At 38.0% G+C, this 21,006-nt stretch overlaps 1 long non-coding RNA gene across 1 annotated transcript in view; it reads left to right on the top strand.

Annotated features, from left to right (window-relative positions):
• The first annotated feature begins 4,833 nt into the window (after positions 1–4,833).
• Positions 4,834–21,006, top strand: part of LOC115289011 — a 46,879-nt gene continuing 30,706 nt past the window's right edge. Inside the window, exons 1-2 of the long non-coding RNA XR_003907336.1 lie at positions 4,834–4,978; positions 13,956–13,999. This is a non-coding gene — a long non-coding RNA (uncharacterized LOC115289011). The remainder of the gene's footprint in view (positions 4,979–13,955; positions 14,000–21,006) is intronic.

Genomic DNA, 21,006 nt, shown 5'->3' with positions numbered 1-21,006 from the left:
TATTTGAAAGAGAGGGAGAGCATGCCAATGGGGGCAGCAGGGGCTGAGGGAGAGAGAGAGCATCTTAAGCAGACTCCACACTCAGCATGGAGCCCAATGTGGTGCTCGATCCCACAGCCTTGGGATCATGACCTGAGCTGAAATTAAGAGTTGGACGCTCAACCAACTGAACCACTCAGGTGCCCCTGGACATAGTTTTTTAATTTTCTGAAAGTACTAGACCATTTTCCTGACTTCCCCCTCTAACCCAAATACTTTCAAAGCAGAGAGAATTATCAGTGCTAACAAAAAGGAGAAGAGGTAGCAATCATCTAAAATGACAGATTATCCAGATATAATTTCTTTTGACTTTGGAATGCAATCCAAGTCTCCACCTACAGGTTGCCAGCCATCTCAGCCTGACTGATGACAGTCTGTAGCTTCATTGAACAGGAGAGCCGAGCATGTATTATAGCATATCATATGTATGATGGAGGAGAGGTGGGTGGGTTAAATGGATGATGGGTATTGAGGAGGGCACTTGTTGTGTTGAACACAACACAAGAGACGATCTGAATATGCACTGCCTCCCATGGGGATGGAAAGCAGTTTCGCCAGGCGGCTTCCCCTTATCTTGAAGTCCTTTTCACCCAGAGACTTGTTGTAAGTGCTTGAGATTTATATTATCCTATGAAAATTTTGTATTTCAAATATGCTTTGAGATAAACCTCTCTTGTTTCTTTCTTGTCCAAGTTCTGCATTTCATTTTCCTTGTTTATCTTTTGCTCTTCCAGCAGTGATGTTCTCTTTTTTCCTTCTCGAAATGAACGAATTACAATTTTCCACTTGAAAATATATTTCATCATACTTTATTCCCTGTTTTCCAGGTCATTTGTTTTTCCAAGTGACTCAGATCTTGCTAAGAATTTTGTTAGCAGCTCCCAAGTATGAGGCACTGTAATTCTCCTTGATGGTGAAAAGTGAAAAGTACAAGAGCAAATCTAGCCTTTGGCCTGAGGCTTTTACCTAAAATCCTAAAAACTGAGCTTAGGTGTGATTTTGACTGGTCTACATGCTGACCATTTTCCCCACCAAAAAGGTATCCAGAGTCTTTCTATTTCAACCATTACCATAACCTCTGTGCCATGAAGACTCATAAAAGCAATAAATGAAAGGCACCTGGGTGGCTTAGTTGGTTAAACATCTGACTCTTGATCTCAGCTTAGGTCACAATCTCACAGTTTGTGAGTTCAAGCCCTATGTTGGGCGCTGGCAGCATGGAGCCTGCTTGGGAGTCTGTCTCTCCCTCTCTCTGATTCTCCCTCCCCACCCCTGCCTCTCTCATTCTCTTTCTCAAAGTAAATAAATAAACTTAAAAAAAAAAGCAATAAATGCAAGTGAAAATTACTTATTTGAATATTTCAGTTGACAGTCTTGGTTTACATTATTGCTTTATAAGTCAATAGTAAGTCTTTATAAGATATCTCATAACTAAGGAAGTGTGGAGATGTCAGTTTAATCAAAACATCAAATTACTACCAGAATGAGATTATAAACTATATAGAGTTATTCTGTAAATTTTATCAGAATTATATTTCTTATATTAACTAGGCCTCTAAATTTGGGCAATCTTCCTAGTTCAATAGACTGGCACTAGATTGGCAACAAAGTACTCCTATATTCTAACTTCAGTTCTACTGCTGATTGGCTATGTGGGGGTAAGTAAACCATTTGTTGTTTCTTTGCTTTTGGCCTTGTAAAATATAAAAGTAGAATAAGATTGGGGCACCTATGTGGCTCCGTTGGTTAAGTGTCTGACTTTGGCTCAGGTCATGATCTCACAGTTAGTGGGTTTGAGCCCTTCATCGGGCTCTGCACTGACAGCTCAGAGCCTGGAGCCTGCTTTGGATTCTGTGTCTCCCTCTCTCTGCCCCTCCCTGACTTGTGCTGTCTCTCTCTCTCTCTCTCTCTCTCTCTCTCTCTCTCTCTCTCTCTCTCTCTCTCTCTCAAAAGTAAATAAATAAACATAAAGAATAAATAAATAAAAGTAGAAAAAGATTTAAGGCATGGCAGTTGAATCCTTAATATTTAATTTGAGGAATTACTTGGCTCCAGGGCCACTTTTTATTTTCTAATCAGTTACTCATAGAGGAGTGCATCGAGAGCTTCTCCTTGCTTCTTGGCCTCTCCTCAGTCCCACACTGGACACCCCAACCTCTCCAAAAAATGAGGGCTTTTGTGGCCCATAGAACAATTGTAACTGTTTTTGGAAATAAGTATGTGAATAACTCAAATATTTTTGCACATTTATTCAGATAGCTCTTATGCTTCTTTTATGAAGTTAGGTTGCCCAATCATTTAGATGATTTCAGAGGATAATAAAGAACTTTAAAATAGTGATAAGAATGCCACGAAAATGAGCAAGAACTAAGATCCATTGATTCAGAGAATGGGAGATTCATCTGAGGTGGGGATGAGCTTACTGCTTGCTGTCAGCTTCAACTGTTTGAAAGTTATTTTTTAGAGGATAATGTCTTTGTTCCTCATCACCGTTAAGATTAAGGCAACAAGAAAGTATTACTCAGCCATAAAAACGAATGAGATCTTCCCATTTACAACAACATGGATGCACCTGGAGGGTATGATGCCAAGTGAAATAAGTCATAGAAAGACAAATACTGCATGATATCATTTACATATGAAATATTTTTTAAAAAGGCAGAAACAGACCCCTAAATACAGAGAACAGACTGGTGGTTGTAGTGGGTGTGGGGGGGGGGGGGTGGGCAGAGTGAGTGAAGGTCAGTGGCAAGTATAGGATACCAGTTATGGAATGAGTAAGTCACAGGGATGAAAGGTATGGCATAGGGAACATAGTCAATGGTATTACAATAGCTTGTATGGTGACAGATGGTGGTTACACTTGTGGTGAGCACAACATAACTTAGAGACTTGTCAAATCACTATATTGTACACCTGAAATTAATATAACGTGTGTCAACTACACTTCAAATAAAAGAAAGGAAAGAAAAAAAGACAAGAAAGTAATCATAAAGGAATTACATTAGATACTGGTAGAGAGGTCTGTTAAGATACCAGACAGGTAACTTCTCTGAAGAAACCAAAACAAAACAAAAGATCCTGACTCATTACAGCTATCCCAGAGTCAGGGAAGTGACGTGTCCCTTCATACCTCATCACATGCATCAGCTTCCCAGAGTCTTAGATGTCTCCTGAAGGAACTTTGTAGCTTCTTTTAGCATCTTAGTTCAGGCTCTCTTCATTCTTGCAGCAAGAACATACTCATGCTGAATAGGAGCCCCTCTGTACAGGGAGACTTCCTCCCTCTTTCCTCTGGGAAGGGAGGACAAATGATCACCACCCCATGTGACATCCCTCAATACTCAATTCCTATACCCCTGTCTTTTTTATTTTCCTAACTCTCACTGGGTTTATCTTCCAAAGACTTAATTATTGTTGTTATCCCTTTGATTTTATGATGAATGACAATTCTGACATGCTCTGACCCTGGGAAGTAGAGAATTCTTGCCTTTAACTTTGCACTAAGAATTTAAACGCAGTGGAACATATGGGCGAAAATAGGTCATTTTTCTTTTGCAGATCACCAATTGCAAGATTTCTTTTTCATGAAAACCAGTATATCAATTTTCTATTGAAAGCATTTTGTAAAGCATGAAAAAATTTAATCTTGTGCTCTCTAGCTGTCAGAGAGATGAATGGCTCTTGTATTTCAAAACAGCTGCCAGGGATCATTTCTCTCCTTGGTGAACTGTCGGGCTTCTCTTTATGAATCTGGCATGTTATACGTGGCTGAAGTAGCTTGTCATTGTCAGGAACTGATGCAAACAGTTGTTTCTCTAACTATGGCATATAATCTTGTTTCCTAGGACTGAAGGATATTGAGTTGCAATGTACTTAATGCAGAGAGCTGACTAAAGTATGTTTACATTTAAAAATTATTTTCATCAAGATGAAATCCACATAACATAAAATTAGCCATTCTATTTTTATTTATTTACTTATTTAGAGAGAGAGAGAGAGAAAGAGCAGGAACTGAGCAAAGAGAGAGGGAGAGAGAATCGCAAGCAGTCCCCACACTATTAGTGCAGAGCCTGATATGGAGTTCTAATTCACAAGTGAGATAATGAGCTGAGCCAGAATCAAGAATCAGTTGCTTAACCCACCCAGCAGCCCCACATAAAATTAGCCATTTTGAAGTGAACAATTCATTGGCATTTAGTACATTTAAGATATTATGAAATCTATATTAGGATCCAAAATATTTTTATTACTCCATAAAGATATCCCATACCTAACTACCTACAAGCTTTGACAGCCATCAGTCTACTTTCTGACTCTATAAATTCACCTCTTCTAGATGAGTCATCTCAATGGACTTGTACAAGATGTGATCTTTTGTATCTGGCTTCTCACTTCACACAATGTTTTCAAGGTTCATCCACACTGAGCCATGTATCAGTACTTTATATCTTTTTTTATGACTGAATATTGCATATGTATACCACAGTTTGGTTATCAATTCATCATTGATAAATTGTTTCTACCTTGTGGCTCTTATGAATACTGCTACTATGAACATTCATGTACAAGTATTTGCCTGAGTACCTGTTTTCAATTCTTTTGCATATATACTGAGGAGTGGAATTGCTAGGTTATATGGTAATTCTTTGCTTACTCTGTTTGAGTAACTGCCAAACTGTTTTCCTACATTTTTTTCTGAAAGAAAAAGCCTACAGCATTAATGAAATGAACTTGTCTTAGCAGGGAGAGCACAGCCCTCTGAACTTCTGAGAATTCTCTGAAGAATTGAAGGACACATAGTCATTGGTAGTGGAGGTGTGTTAGCTGACTGACCTCTGTGCCCAGACGGACAAAACCAAAATACACACTGAACAACAATAAGCACCATCTGCATAAAATATCAGAGAAAGAAATCTTAAATCAGCCCCAAATCCAGGTAAGTTTTTGCCAGTTGTTTCTTTCAGATGCTTCAATCATTGCAGACTTATTGCCCCTTGGCCACGTTATTACTATAGTAAACTCAAACTCAATTAAGAGAAATGCTTTAAATGAAGAAGCCAATTCTGATGAGGTTTATTCCGAGAAAAATATGAACAATAGTCTAAGGTTGCCAAAAGTCAGGTTTAGCTGCTTCCTTCCTATTAGCCTAAGGATCCACACTTTGAATATTTGCCTAATTTTAGTGTATTAATTACCATTTAATTATCACATAGGAAGACATCCCCAAAACTCACTTGGTTGTGTGCAAATTGGGATAAAGATGAATCTAATTTGCCTATTGTGGAAATAGACTGGCCTTTTAAAAATCCATGCCTATGTTCAGCTTTCTGAATGTCCCAAAGGCATTTCGTGTTGTGATATTGATATTGAAGATGTAGAGGAGCACTGAATGATGACAGCCCACACCCATCCCACAGTGCCGATAAAAGGCAGCATTAGGAGATCTAACCTCATGACCTAGACACAGTTTACCATCCCATGCTTAAACAAGCTGTGCTGGTCATGGCATGCAATGGAATCACAGCCTTAACAGAATTACAATGGGATCAATTAGAAACAAAAACACAACTCTTTCTTGGAGGATTTGTTCAAGTTAGTAGAATTGAGATAATGTGCACCCAGAAAATGAGCTCATCTGCCGTGGGTCTTGCCATGTTGTAGTTCAGAATTACTCCTTGGAATCACAAAGCTATTACAGTCTGAGTGGCATGGTTGCCAGAGGATGAATCCTCAGAAAACCTTGGGCAGCCCGAGTCAGAAGAGCTGCTCCTTGGCTGCTAATCCAGTCTGTCTATAATAGTTCAGCCTGGTCACTGCCATTACGCAGCCTGAGTCACATGCTCTTGGAGATGACTTCAACTCTAACTGAGAAGGTCAGAAGAGGACAGGGAGACAGGGCGGTTTGGGCTTCTGCAGATGCATTCTTTGGTCAGATGGCAAAGGAACAGATGAGGGAGAACAGGCTATATGGGGTCTCCTTTCCTCACACAGAAGAAGCCCTCCTTCAGGAAGGCTCACAACGTCCTGAGAAGAAAGTAAGGAGTATTCCTGTGAAGAAGCAAAGTGTCCCTAAAGTAGAATTGTTGAACACAGTCATACATAACTGGTGGTAGCAGGCAGGAGACAGCCTGACACTTTAGACTTCAATAATATTCAGATTTTGGCTCATTGAAGAATTTATGTTAAAATTTTAAGACAGTTAAATCCCTAAAGATTGATTAACATTTTCCAAGGACCAGAAAGGACACTTTCATTTCTCAGCAGTTCGTCTTCTTGAACTATTACAAAATTCTTAACATATTAAGCTACTCTTAATACTTTTTAAAAATCTCAAGAAATGCATTTGATCCTAGTAATAAGTTACAGCAATATTTTTGGATGATGCTTGGATTCACTGCTTAGTAAACTGAGTCCAGCCTGCACATTACATTAGAGATCATCAGGTGATGTCCTTTCAGCTGGCACACAGGACCCTTCCTGCCAGGGTGGAGGGTAAGCTCTTGGTAAACGTGCAAGGCTCATATGACTAACAAGAGTTGGTTTGGCCCTTAGTGAGATCTGAAGTCTCATTAAACCAAAATAGGAATCAGGGTGTCACATCAACCTTGTGAAAGCTTCAAGAACTATTCCTATCTCCAGCACAGAGAAAATGAATTACAGAGCCCCAGTGAAAGCAAAAACCCATAAATGTTGCCATAGCTGTATATCCTACGTTCTGACTCTAGCAGTATTACCAAAGGAATTTTGTGGAAGGGAAGTTTGGTTTCTCCAGTATTGGTCTCAAAATGTCAGAGATAGATTTCAGCTTCCATTAGTAAACTCCTACCAAGCCACTACACATAGAAACTATTCTGCAACTCATGTATTCCTAGCTCCCCACAGTCTATGACTACAGTGGAAATTACCCTTCCATTTTATACCAAAATTATGACAGTATTCTGTCCTACCAGCCCATTTGCTAGAAAGTCGCCTCTCTCAAAGTGCTTTCAATTATGTCTGGAACCTTATTTGTATTTGTACTTTTATATATAAAACTCTAAAGTAGAGCTTTCCTGTATCTCCTCTCTGGCCTTCTCAATACACTGCTTTAACCTTCAGGAAAAGTTCAGCTGTTATAGACTCAGTTCTCCCCACTGTTGACTCCCTTTGAGCTTCAGGAAAGAGAACATCTTTTCCTTTGGGTCAAAGGGAGCATCTTGATCATGCCTTCTGCTTTTTGATTTGGTCAAAATGCAGATACAATGTGTTTCCAACCTAGTGGTTCCTCAAATGCTGATACTTCCCTCTCTGAGTTGCTGTTGTCTGCTGCCATTCCTGACAAGCACAGAAGCTTGGTTTTGGTGCAACCCTGGGGAGAGCATGTGCCTGCTCAAAGCTTCTCCATACCTCAAAGTCCAGGACCAAATAGATGTCTAATTCAGAAAGAGATGGAAGTCCTTCCTTCCACAGTCCATGGCTTCTCTTTATTGCCTACATGGGGATTATCCAATTCCCAAGATGATTTATAGGGGTAACATCCATTTTCTAAAAGGAAAAACCTCCACCCAACCACTGAGCCTAAAAGGTCCCCCTGACACCCAGTAATACAAAGTGCTGTAATATTAGGCTTTTTCACAAAGTCGGTGAAATCTCTTGTACTATTTCTTAGGTACAGGGATCCTTTGGTGCTTTAATGCATCCCTGAGGGTTCAGCATAGGTCTGGGAATGGATGGCTACCACATGAAGATAATTGAGGGAGGTTAGTAAAGGCACTATTCACAAGGTATGAGTAGCATTTACAGAAATCAACAAGGGTTAATGCAGTGTCTGGGGGTTAACAGCAGTGGGGGGCTGTTGCTCCCCATACATCTGAAGTGAAAAAGGGAGAGTGTGTTTACTAGAACCTGGAAAGAATATGGAGAGCTGTCTGACCAGAGTGGTAGTCCTGAACACCCTGATAGAGAGGGAGTAAGGGAGATGGGGAATAAATACCCTAAACTCACTTTTCTCTGTCTTCTAGAGTCTTGCCTCAGTGCCTGTCACCACTACCCCATTCATCAAATCCAGTGTTAGCCAGAAGGCAAGGGATTTGGGTGCTATGGTCCATAAAGGTCAGCTTCCCAGCACCAGAGCCGGGAAGAAAAGGATAAAAATTAGATTTAAAGAGGCAAAAGAAGCAAAGCTACCTATTGTGAAACTCAAGTGCTTTAATTTTTTTCTCTAAGTTTATTTCTTAAAAGTTGTAAGACCTGTTCTAATGGTAGTGTAAGGATTCTATCAATATATTTGCTTTAACCATATGCCCGTACGTCACTGCTATCCCAAACCTAAGATGCCCAATCATTTTTGTTGATCCCTACTCAGCAGGATCCCTTTCTCTTCAAAGATTTTATTACTTCTCTGTCCTTCTGAATATTTCTCATGATTTTCTTAAGGTGCAGCAAAAGCTTCATACCTTATTCTAGAAGCATTCAAACTCAAATAAGAATTAGAAATATACTAAATGATAAGTACTTGAAGAACAGTAAAACTAAAATAAAATTTTGAAAAACAAATTATATCAATATTGAAAATTAAAACAATTTAGAGGTAGTTAGGAATTATTAGAAATTATGACATAGATCATAAAACTAAAATTCATAGCAGGCCTTGGGGTATAAGTTGCCATAAGTTTTAATATATTTTTGATGACTTGATATTGATCCTATTTTAGGGAGAGTATTTTGCATAGCATAATCAATAGCACTCATGACTAGATATGACTCTAGCCCCCATATACAATTCCAAATGTGATAATACCAACAAAGTCTGAAAGAGGAGGAAATGTGGAAGAGGATGAAAGAGAAAAAGGCAGGTAAATCTTCCATTCTGTGTGAGAATGAGCACCTATTAATTTTTGTTAATATAAAAATGTAAGCTTAAATATGTAAGGGTCCTCATTAACCATATAAAGATGGAAATTAGAACTTTCAAAACACTAGGAAGGGGAGAAAAAGAATAACAAAATTCTACCATCTAGCAAAAAATCAGGAAAGGAAAAAATAATCAACAAGAAAACATAAGTTGGAAACATAAAATATGACAGGTCTACCACATTCTTCCTCATTACCCACCTGGAATTTATCTTTGACTCCTCTCTCACTCACCATGCCAGTGTGATTGACTCACTTGATCTTTGCTTGGAAAAATCTCTTGTGTCTGATCACTTCAATTCCCATCCCTACACCTCTGGTTTCCTTGCCTGTATTAACGCAGTAGTTCTAGCACGACATATTCTACCTAAGCTTCACTGCAGCAATTAGCGCAATCTACATAAAACATAATATCACACCCCTACTCAGGGCTCCTCATTCATTACCATCTACTCTTCTTATCTGATTTTCAAGCTCTTCTATGACATGACCCAGCTGTGTTTCATCAATTCTAAGACTTATTCTTTTTTTTAAATTTTTTATGTTTGTTTATTTTTGAGACAGAAATAGAGCATGAATGGGGGCAGAAAGAGAGGGAAACACAGAATCTGAAACAGGCTCCAAGGTCTGAGCTGTCAACACAGAGCCTGATGCAGGGCTTGACCCCATGAACCATGAGATCATGACCTGAGCTGAAGTTGGATGCTTAACCAACTGAGACATGCAGGTGCTCCAAGACCTATTCTTAAAACATATTAAAACATCTCTGAAATCAGAGTGCATCTTATGGTGAATGGCAATCTTGGCATCACAGATTCAATAAAATATGGTTCTTTTCTCAGTTCTTGGCTTGCTATGGGACACCTCTGTTCTAGAAAACAAGCCCTCTCACTTTGCTGTGCTATGACTCATTCTGTTAAATGAGTGGCAGCAACCTCAAGCTTCTTAACCAGTTGGTTAAGCTCCAAACTTTTGCCCAGGCATTTCCCTCTGTCAGGGTATCCCTCTCCCCTGCCTCCTTTCCTAGATGGGCCCATCTTTCAGGCTCAGCCTAAAGGCTACTTCCTCAAAGAGCACTTTGTTCTCTACCTCAGCTGGAAGCAACCTTCCCTGGGAATCCTCTCAGTTCCTTCTTTGTAACTTTAGCAACTCTTATCACATGGTTCCTTTTAGTTTACATACTTGGATACATATTTGATCTGTACACAGAACTCCTAGAGTCCTGCAAATTGTTTGCAAAGGCAGTAAAAATTGTGACATTCTGTGAAAGAACATAAATTTGCTTCACTAATGCAATCCAGGACATTCAGTTTCTTTAAAATCTGTGGAGTACTACCATTCCAGAACTCAAGAAGAGCCTTGTTTTGAACTGCCCTCTACAGGTAGTTCATCAGTGAACCAGAGACAGGCCTAAGACGGTGGATCAACAACACTTACTGGAAGACACTCCAGATGGGATGGAGAGCTGTAAGGAGTGGCTGCTCTACTGGCAGGACTCACTGGCCCTGTTCCTGGCAGTAGCCTTTGGAAAGGTCAAGCTCATGTTGCTTAGAGATTGCCAATCCTCTCTACTCTTTATCATCACATGATCTGTGATAGGGCCAGGTGGAAGACTCTTGGTTTTTCAATTTACTCTTCCCTCAGGAAATCCAGACTTGACTGAAAGTCCAAGAACTCTGGGTTACCTAAAGAGGCACCTACAGGGAGACACTGAATGTAACCCAGCCCTGTTTGAGGGTGCAGCCTGGGAAAGAGGGCTAATGTTAACACCATCATCTGCAGCAGATTCTTCTCCATCGCAGCTAATGTTGAACTCTCTAAAGTTATATAAATCCATCTTTGCTGTAATATATAAAAAACCTTTCTCTAACCAAACCTTCGTGGCCACAAGAAGATAAAAATCTGCTCAAATGCCCTCTTGCTATTGAGGCGCAATTCTGTGGCTAAATTTAAAACGACTTGTGAAATTTCCTGCTGAGTTCTGCTTCCTAAGATTAATGTCCTTTTCTAAAAGACCTCCCAGTTAACCAACTTTCCATGGAGATCCTCTTCAGCCTCAGTCTTGACCAAAAGAGGGGTTTGGTTTGAGAAGCTTGAGGTTTCTGCCAGCTTCTACATTCTGACATCTGCTCAGTGCTCTACAGAGCGCACTTCCCCTGCACCGGGTGTTTGCATGAATGAGCATGAAACTTACTTTTCTGAGACAAAATAGTGGCATGTTCCTTGAAAGCTTTCCATAGGCTATTACTGCTTTGCATGGCTTCACACCAGAAGGCCTTGCATAAAAGTCACAATTGTAGAGCTGATTTCACCAAATCATTTTAAGAATTTTTTTACTCATAACCAACTTGACAATAAACTATATTAAAAAATAATTTTTACTCATTAAATAAGTCATAAGTTTATTACAGAAAACATAAGCAATATAGAATGTTAAAAAAAAGAGGTAAAAAATCACTTAAACTCTGACCTCTCATTGTTAACACTATAGCATGTATCCTTATAATAAATTTTCCTTGCATATATAGTCATGATTTTGTCAAAAATATTTGATGTAGAATTGAAATCACACTTTGCAAACTGTTTTCATTTTAGCTTGTTCTCCTTTAATGATAAATGATTAACATTTTCCTTTGTCATTATGCAATAGTTAACTGTGTGGACTCTGGAACTAGCCCATCTGGATTTGAATCCTTGCTCTGTCACTTACTAACTGTGTGACCCTTGGACATGTCCTTTAAATTAAATACATACTTCAGATTCCTCATCAGTAAATGGGGATAATAACAGTTACTTCACAGAGTTGTTGTGAATAGTTAAGTAAGACATCATTTGCCAAGAACTTAGAACAGTGCTTGGCAGGTAGTTCGGGCTTTTTAAGGCTAGCTACAACTACGTTTTCTGCTACAACATTTTAAAGACAAGATATGATTGCATTTTGGGGGATACAGCATAATGTATTTAATCAAGGTCTCATTGCTGGGTCATTAGAGTGTTCTACTTTTTTGGTATGAGCAATACCACAAACAGACATCCTTCTTACACAGACTATGGACCAAGCAGGGAAGGAACACAGTGATGGGGAATGGAAGTTTCATCTTTTACTTTCTTCCTTTTGAGCTTGGTTGGAGAGGCAGATTTCACCATTATCTCACTTTTGCCTGGAAGGCTGCTGCTGAGAAATTACTCAGACGTTATGGCTCCACCCGGTCAAATATCAGATCGCCCTTCCCATACTGAATCACTAGTAATCATATCCTCAGATTCTGATAGAAGGATCCTTAGCCAGCCATGTCATATACTTCTAGTTCCTCATGCAATGGCTGTCATAGAGTTACTCAGCCCGGTGGGTTCAGCGCAGGGAAGCCTTGGAGGACACTCCATGAACTCTGTAAGTCCTGGAGCTTCCCTCTCTTCTAGGGAGGTGCATCAGGTCCTGGTAGAGATGCTCCTACTCTAGTTTAGAACTTGATTCCTGTGGCCTTCCTCCCAACACCACTGGGGACAAGTGGAAGGGGCCTTTTTCTGAATCCTGATCCTCTGCCCTTTTTAATGGGAATGGTTATGACGCATTCTGATAGAATAGGAACAGCATCCTCTCTATAGGTTGAGAGAATTATACACTTAGAGGTATTACATAGTTTCATAGAACAACTTTGTGCAACAAAGCTATGCCAATGCAGATGAACACTGCCAGCAGGCAGCTCCTGCTGGGAGGACAGTGACTCATAAGATTATCTTCATGCAGCTGTGTGCAGGGAAGCATGTCAAATGCCTATTTCTTACTATATCTCTGTTAAATGTATCACCAACAAAACCACCTACTTGATGCTCAGCTTCTCCTAGCCAAAAGTTCGTAACATACCATATTCCAAAAGACTCACAACCTCAGATTTCTGCCTTTATTGTCTCCTGGGTTCTCTTGAAGGTATCATCTCTTAGCTTCCCTGGAAAGTTCTACCCACCTGCTACCCCCATGGGGTTCTAGATACATACACTGCCTAGAGAATTCACTTAATACATGGAAACAGGAGAGCTCTCCCATAACCTCAACCATCTCCAGTCAACTGGACATTTAACCTGGGACCAGGAGTCTGTGATTCTTTCAAGAAACTTTCTTAGAATACAAGGATGAGGCCACTAATGCTAAGTAGAAATAGTGGCAAAAATGGGCAAAATTTGTCTAAACTGCTAGAAGTCAGGAATCTGGTCAGGAAAGTGGGGGGAAAGAGGGCAAGGGAGACTTCTGGGAGGCTGGTAACATAGTTTGGACCTGGGTGCTGATTACATGGATGTGTTCATTTTGTGCAAATTTAATGAAGTGTACAATTGAGATAATGTTCTTATGTGTGTATTGTACTTCAGTAAAATCTTTCAGGGACACCTGAGTAGTTCAGCCGCCTAAACATCTAACTCTTGATTTGGGCTCACATCATTATCTCAGGGTTCATGAGTTTGAGCCCCATGTTGGCTCCACACTGACAGGGCAGAGCCAGCTTGAAATTCTCTCTCGCTCTCTCTTTCTCTCTCTCTCAAAATAAATAAATAAACTTAAAAAAATTTCAGTGGGGGATATCCATAAACTGGATTAAATATAGAAAAATTCATCTCTTAAGACTGACACATATTTCCTATGGCTACCATATTTAGAGGATAAAAATACAGGATGCCTCATTAAACTTCAATTTCAGATAGACAATTAATAATTTTTTAGCACAAGTATGTCCCATGCAATATTTGAGATGTGTTTATAGTGAAAAGATATTCATTGCCTAGGTGAAATTCAAATATAGCTAATCACCCTGTATTTTATCTGGCAACCCTAATCTTAAATCATCTAAGTATGTTTCATCTTTGATGAAATGAGCAAGTGAGAGAAGGATATATATTAAGGATATGTAGTCTTAGATGTAAATATTAAAATGTATAACTAAATTATAGAAGACAAATGAAAAAACAAGTGCTCTGGTTTTTTATTTTCTCCACTCCTCCTTCAGTTGATACTGCTCTTCCGTTTTCAGGTTCTCATTCCCACTTTTGTGTCAATGAAGAGAACAGAAATGAGGTAAGCCAGAGAGTTAACGTATTGCCAAATCATTCACACTTCATTTATTGAGTTTGAATTTGCAACTCTGTTGGTGTTTCTGAACATTTAAGTCCTGGTTTGTCTATGTTCTTGCTTCTTATTTTTTACCAAACGGTTTCCCCTCTATTTTCCTCTTTTTCAGAACTCTGTAACCTCTGCCCTGTTGGAAGTTGAACCCTTCCCAATATAGGCAGTGTTTTTCCTGCTTTTTCTTATCTTTAGGCTTCACAGACTAAACTTGAAAAACTTGTTTGCTATTGATACCAGAAAGGTCATTTTCCCCTTTCTCTCTCCAGAAATGTTAACTAATATGGAGCTGGTACATTTCTACTATGATTCTCACACAGCTGGTAGATTTGGACCAAGTATTCAGAATTCCATCTCCCTTTCTTTCCTATACTTCCTACTCTTAAAGGTGAAGAAATTCCAGTATAAACTATTTAGTACAACTAGGCTGTGTCAGTAAATGAAATCAAGTCTCAAAGGTCTTGTGCTTTAAAAAAAAAAACCTTATAGGTTTTGTTGTTGGTGTTGTTGTTTTGAGACAGAGAGAGACAGAGCACAAGCAGGGGAGGGGCAGAGAGAGAGGGAGACACAGAATGTGAAACAGGCTGTAGGCTCTGAGCTGTCAGCACAGAACCTGATGTGGAGCTCAAACCCATGAACCATGAGATCATGACCTGAGCCAAAGTGAGACGCTTAACCAATTGAGCCACCCCGGTGCCCCAAAGGTTTTGTGCTTTGATACATTTTCAGTACATAGAAATGGTGGCAATAAAATGAAATTATTTCCTGCATCCCTAAACGTCTCCAAGTCATGATTCTGTAATACCAAGAGTGCTAAAACTTTATTTGGAGTAAAATTCTTAAGTCAAAAATGATTGTAATATCCTTTCATTTAAACAATAAGAATATCTCTTAAAATACTTGAGAGGAGGTAGAAAGGGAAGAAGATGGAAGTTGCATCTACATCAAGGAAAGATAATGTGTTTCAAAAGCCACATCTGAAGCCATTGTTCTAAAGGCTGGCCAATTAATCCTTTCAAAAGTTAGTGGTTTTCTGCAATGTTGTCAACTAATATGTATTTCTGATTGAACCACTTCACTCATCATGGATCTAGTCATTTCCAAATGATACCAGGCAATACTTTTCACTATTTTTCATACAGTTGATTGAAATAACTGGTTATCTTGTTGTCATGGAGACTAAAACTACACACACACATATCCATATGTATATACATACATACATTACTCCTGTGTTAATAAATATTACTGTTATCAATTACCTTTGCTGAGAGAGGGGGGGAGATAGGAGGAGGGTGGAATGATAAAACCCATTATATGCAGAGAATTAAAAAATACACAAAGACAAATTAGTATGAAAGTATCATAAATGAGGCAAAAAAAAGCATTAATTTTTATGGAACAGTATTAGCATAGATACATAAATCAAGTAGCTCTGGACTTTCCAGGACATTTTGTAAGCATTACTGAAAAAGTCCATTAATCAATAAATGACTTAAACAATTGAGGAATCTTTAATAGCTCTAATAGTTCCCATGCAAATACAATAGTGACATTTAGCAGCTAAATAAGCTTGCCAGAATGTGCTGAGTTACCACTTACTTAGCATTATTTGGTTTTTTGTCCCTAACATTCCTATAACATTCAAAAGTCTCCAAAATCTGTCCCCACCTACTTTTCCAACCTTATCTCCTACAACTCCCTCACCTGCCTTGAATTATTTCCGATCAGGCCTTTTATTTTATACCGGGCTTTTAGATCAGTGGCTCTGTATCCAGGAGGCTGCCAGAATATCACCTTACTCACTTCCTCCCTGCCCACCCAAGTCATCTTTCACTATCCAGGTCAGCTCAAAACCCACCACTTTCATTAAACTAACTGCCTTCTCTAGCCCACAGCCATCTTTACTTTTGCCTGGCTATATTATTAAATTATTGTCTGTACCACTAATGTTTGGGTTTTTTTTTGCATACTAGCTTATACCATCTTCTGCAGTATTTTTTTAGAGTTGTTTCATATGCATGAGTATACGAACATACTTTTGTAAACTATAAAGAATCATACCAATGTAAATATATTATTATCTTTATTACTAGTTTATAGCCTCCCGGAGATTGAGATTGCACATCATTTTTATATAACATCTAGGAAAGAGGCCTCCATGGCCTCTCAGTAAATATTTTCTGATGAATGAATGCATGGAAAGCCGCCCAAATTGGAGGTAAACTACCAAAGTTTGCATTTACCCTTTGTTAACTGTCTGAATTTGAACTATTTTATCTCTGTGCTTCAGTTTCCTTATTTGTACAATAGGGATAATAATGATATTTACTGCATAGAGTTGCTCTGAGAATTAAATAAATTTATACATGTAAAGTGCCTAAAACAACTTGTGTAGCACATAGCAAATGCTTGATAAATATCAGCTTTTTAATGAATGAAAGAAACAATGGATTACAATGAAAATCTAAAGAAAACAATGGCTACTTTTGTTATTCCTAGATCTATGATTATAAAATTATATGTCTTACATAAGAATGTTAAGGGAAATCAGTGTATCTCTAAAATATGATGATGATGATTTATTTCTGGAGAGAGTTTTCAGAGTGAAGTTTGTATTCTATATGACTGACTTTTTTAAAAATTTAATTCCAGTATGGTTAACATACGTGTTGTGCTAGTTTCAGGTGTACAATATAGTGATTCAACAAATCCATATATTTCTCAGTGCTCATCACAAGTACACACTGAATCCCTTCACCTATTTTACCAACGCTGTCACCCACCTCACCTCTGGTAACCCTCTGTTCTCTACAGTTTAGAGTCTATTTTTCATATGTCTCTTTTTTCCCCCTTTGTTCATTTATCTCTTAAATTCTACCTATGAGTGAAGTCATATGGTATTTGTCTTTCTCTGACTGGCTTATTTTTCTTAGCATTATACTCTCTAGCTCCATCCATGTTGTTGCAAATGGCAAGATTTCATTCTTTTTTTTATGGCTGAGTAACATTCCATTCCATTCCATCTTCTTTATCCATTCATCTATTGATAAACACTTGGGCTGCTTCCATAGTTTGGCTATTGTAAATAATGCTGCAATAAACATAGGAGTGGGTATATGCCTTCAAATTAGTGTTTTTGTATTCTTTGGGTAAATACCCAGAAGTGCAATTTCTGGATCATAGGGTAATTCTATTTTAATTCTTGGGGGAACCTCCATACCATTTTCCATAGTGGCTGCACAGTTTGCATTCCCACCAACAGTCCATAAGGGTTCCTTCTCCACATCCTTGCCAAAAGTTGTTTCTTGTGTTGTTGATTTTAGTCATTCTGACAGGTGAAAGGTGATATCTTATTGTGGTTTTGATGATGAGTGATGTTGAGCATCTTTTCATGTGTCTCTTGGCCTTCTGGATGTCTTCTTTGGAGAAATATATTCATGTCTTCTGCCCATTTCTAACTGTATTATATGTAGTTTTTTTAGTGTTATGTAAGTTCTTTCATATTTTGGACACTAACCTTTTATTAGATATGTCATCTGCAAATATCTTATCCCATTCAGTAGATTCTCTTTTAGTTTTGTTGATTGTTTCCTTTGCTGTACAGAGGCTTTTTATTTTGATGTGATCCCAATAGTTTATTTTTTAAATGTTTTATTTATCTTTGAGAGAGAGAGAAAGAAAGCATGAGCAGGGGAGGGCCAGAGAGAAAGAGGGAGACATGGAATCTGAAGACAGGCTCCAGGCTCTGAGCTAGCTGTCAGCACGGAGTCTGATGCAGGGCTCAAACCCACGAACTGTGAGATCATGACCTGAGCCAAAGTTGGACGCTCAACTGACTGAGCCACCCAGGCGCCCCTGCTTTTGTTTCCTTTGCCTCAGGAGACATATCCGGAAAGATGTTCTTATGGCCAATGTCAGAGAAATTCTTGCCTATGTTCTCTTCTAAGATAGTTATTGTTACAGATATTGCATTCAGGTCTTTAATCCATTTTGGGTTTATTTTTTTATACGGTGTGAGAAAGTGGTCCAGTTTTATTCTTTTTGCATGTAGCTGTCCATTTTTCACATTTCTAGGCTTTCTATTGTGTTCTATTGATGTGTGTGTCTACTTTTGTGCCCAAACCATACTGTTTTGATTACTACAGCATCATAATACAACTTTAAGTCTGGAATTGTGATACCTCCAGGTTTGTTTTTCTTTTTTCAAGATTGGTTTGGCTATTTGGAGTCATTTGTGATTCCATACAAACTGTAGGATTATTCTAGTTCTGTGAAAGATGTTTTGGTATTTTGATAGGGATTGCACTAAATCTGTAGATTGCTTTGGGTAGTATGGACATTTTTTAAATATTGGGTCTTCCAATTCATGAGCATGGATTGTCTTTCCATTTCTTTGTGTCATCTTCAATTTCTTTCATCAATGTGTCATACTTCTTATAATACAGATCTTTCACCTCTTTGGTTAAGTTTATTCCTAAGTATTTTATTATTTTTGGTGTAATTATAAGTGGGATTATTTTCTTAATTTTCTGCTACTTCATTATTAGTGTATAGAAATGCAACAGATTTCTATGCATTGATCTTGTATCTTGCCACCTTACTGAATTCAGTTATCAGTTCTAGTCATTTTTTGGTGGAGTCTTTAGAGTTTTCTATACATAGAATCATGTCATCTGCAAATAGTGAAAGATTTATTTCTTCCTTACCAATTTGGATGCTTTTTATTTCTTTTTATTATCTGATTGCTATGGGTAGGACTTCCACACTATGTTAAATAAATGTGGTGAGGGTAGACATCTTAGTCTATATATACATGATGTATATATAGACATTATTATATTAAAGTATATTCCTTCTAAACCTACATTATGAGAGTTTTTATCATGAATGGATGTTGTACTTTGTCAAGTGATTTTTCTGCATCTAATCAAATGATCATATGTTTTTATCCTTTCTCATATTGATGTGATACATCACATTGATTGATTTGTGAATACTGAACCGCCCTTGAATCCCAGGGATAAATCCCATTTGATCTTGGTGAATGATATTTTTTAATGTATTGTTAGAATGAGTTTGCTAATATTTTGTTGTGGATTTTTGCATCTATGTTCATCAGAGATATTGACCTATTGTTCCTTTTTTTATGTAGTATCTTACTGGTTTTAGTATCAGGAAATGCAAACCTTAGAGAATGAATTTGGAAGCTTTCCTTCCTCTTGTATATTTTTTATTTTTTATTTTTTTAATGTTTTTGTTTTATTTTTGAGAGACAGAGAAAGAGAGTGTGAGCAGAGGAGGGTCAGTGAGAGAGCGGTATACCGAATCTGAAGCAGGCTCCAGGCTCTGAGCTAGCTGTCAGCACAGAGTCCAATGCGGGGCTCGATCCCACAAACTGTGAGATCATGACCTGAGCCGAAGCCAGACATTTAACTGACTGAGCCACCCAGGTGCCCCTGTAGTTTTTTTTTAATTAAGTTTATTTACTTATTTTGAGAGAGACAGAGAGCATGAGCAGGGTAGGGACAAAGAGAGAGAGGGAGAGAGAGAACCCTAAGCATATGCAGGGCTCAAACCCACAAACCGTGAGATCATGACCTGAGCCGAAATCAAGAATCAGATGACCAACCAACTGAGCCTCTTCTCTGGGAGCTCTCTTCTTCTATTTTTAGGAAGAGTTTGAGAATAATAGGTATTAGCTCTTCTTTAAATGTTTGGTAGGATTCACCTATGGTGCCATAGGTTGAGAGGTTTTTTGGTTGAGAGTTTTTGGTTAACTGATTCAAATTCATTGGTATTAGGTCTGTGCAAATTTTCAACTTCTTCTGTCTTCAGTTTTTGTTAGGTTGTATGTTTTAAGGAATTTATACATTTCTTCTGAGTTGTGTAGTTTGTTCACATAAAATTTTTCTTAATATTCTTTTATAATCCTTTGTATTTCTGTGGTGGCAGTTGTTATTTCTCCTCTTTTATTTCTTATTTTATTTAAGTCCTTTCTCTCTCTCCCCTTTATCTCCCCCCTCCCTTTTTTTGAGAGGTTTACCAATTTTGTTGATCTTTTCAAAGAACCAGCTGTTCATTGATCTGTTCTATTCATTTTTCAATTTCTATATCATTTATTTCTGCTCTAATTTTTATTATTTCCTTCCTTCTCCTGGTTTGTGGTTTTGTTTGTTCTTTTCTTTCTAGCTTCTTTAGGTATAAGTTTAGGTTGTTTATTTAAGATTTTTCCAGCTTCTTGAGTTAGGCCTGTTTTGCTATAAACAAACATCCTTTATAGAACCATTTTGGCTGCATTCCAAAGATTTGGTGCCATTGTGTTTTCATTTTTATTTATCCTCCTGTGTTTTCTTGTTTCCTATTTGATTTCCCGATTGACGCATTCATGTTATTTAACCTCCATGTATTTGTGCTCTTTACAGATTTTTTCTTACAGTTGATTTCTAGTTTTATTGTGTTGTGGTTAGAAAAGCTGTATGGTATATGTTCAATCTTTTTTAATCTGTTGAGGCTTTTTTTTGTGACCTAACATGTGATTTAATCTGGACAATGTTCCATGTGCATTTGAAAAGAATGTGTATGCTGCTGTTTTAGGATAGAATGTTCTGAATATGTGTATTAAATCCATCTGCTCCAATGTATCATTTAAGCCATTGTTTCCTTGTTGATTTTCTGTTTAGATGATCTATCCATTGATGTAAATGGGGTATTAAATTCCCCTACTATTATTGTATTACTTTCATTAGTTCCAGTATATTTGTTATTATTTGTTATATTTGCTATTTTATGTATGTGTGCTCCCATGTCGGATATACAACATTTATAATTGTTAGGTCTTATTGGACTGTTCCCTTACCTTAATAATTATATAGTGTCCTTCTTTATCTGTTATAGTCTTTGTTTTAAAGCCTATTTTGTCTGATAGAAGTATTGCTACTCTGGCTTTTTTTTTTTTT

This window comes from Suricata suricatta, chromosome 4, assembly GCF_006229205.1.
Source record: "Suricata suricatta isolate VVHF042 chromosome 4, meerkat_22Aug2017_6uvM2_HiC, whole genome shotgun sequence".
NCBI classification, from domain to species: domain Eukaryota; kingdom Metazoa; phylum Chordata; class Mammalia; order Carnivora; family Herpestidae; genus Suricata; species Suricata suricatta.
The sequence above is the reverse complement of the archived record's forward strand: the minus strand, read 5'-3'. Positions and strand labels throughout refer to the sequence as shown.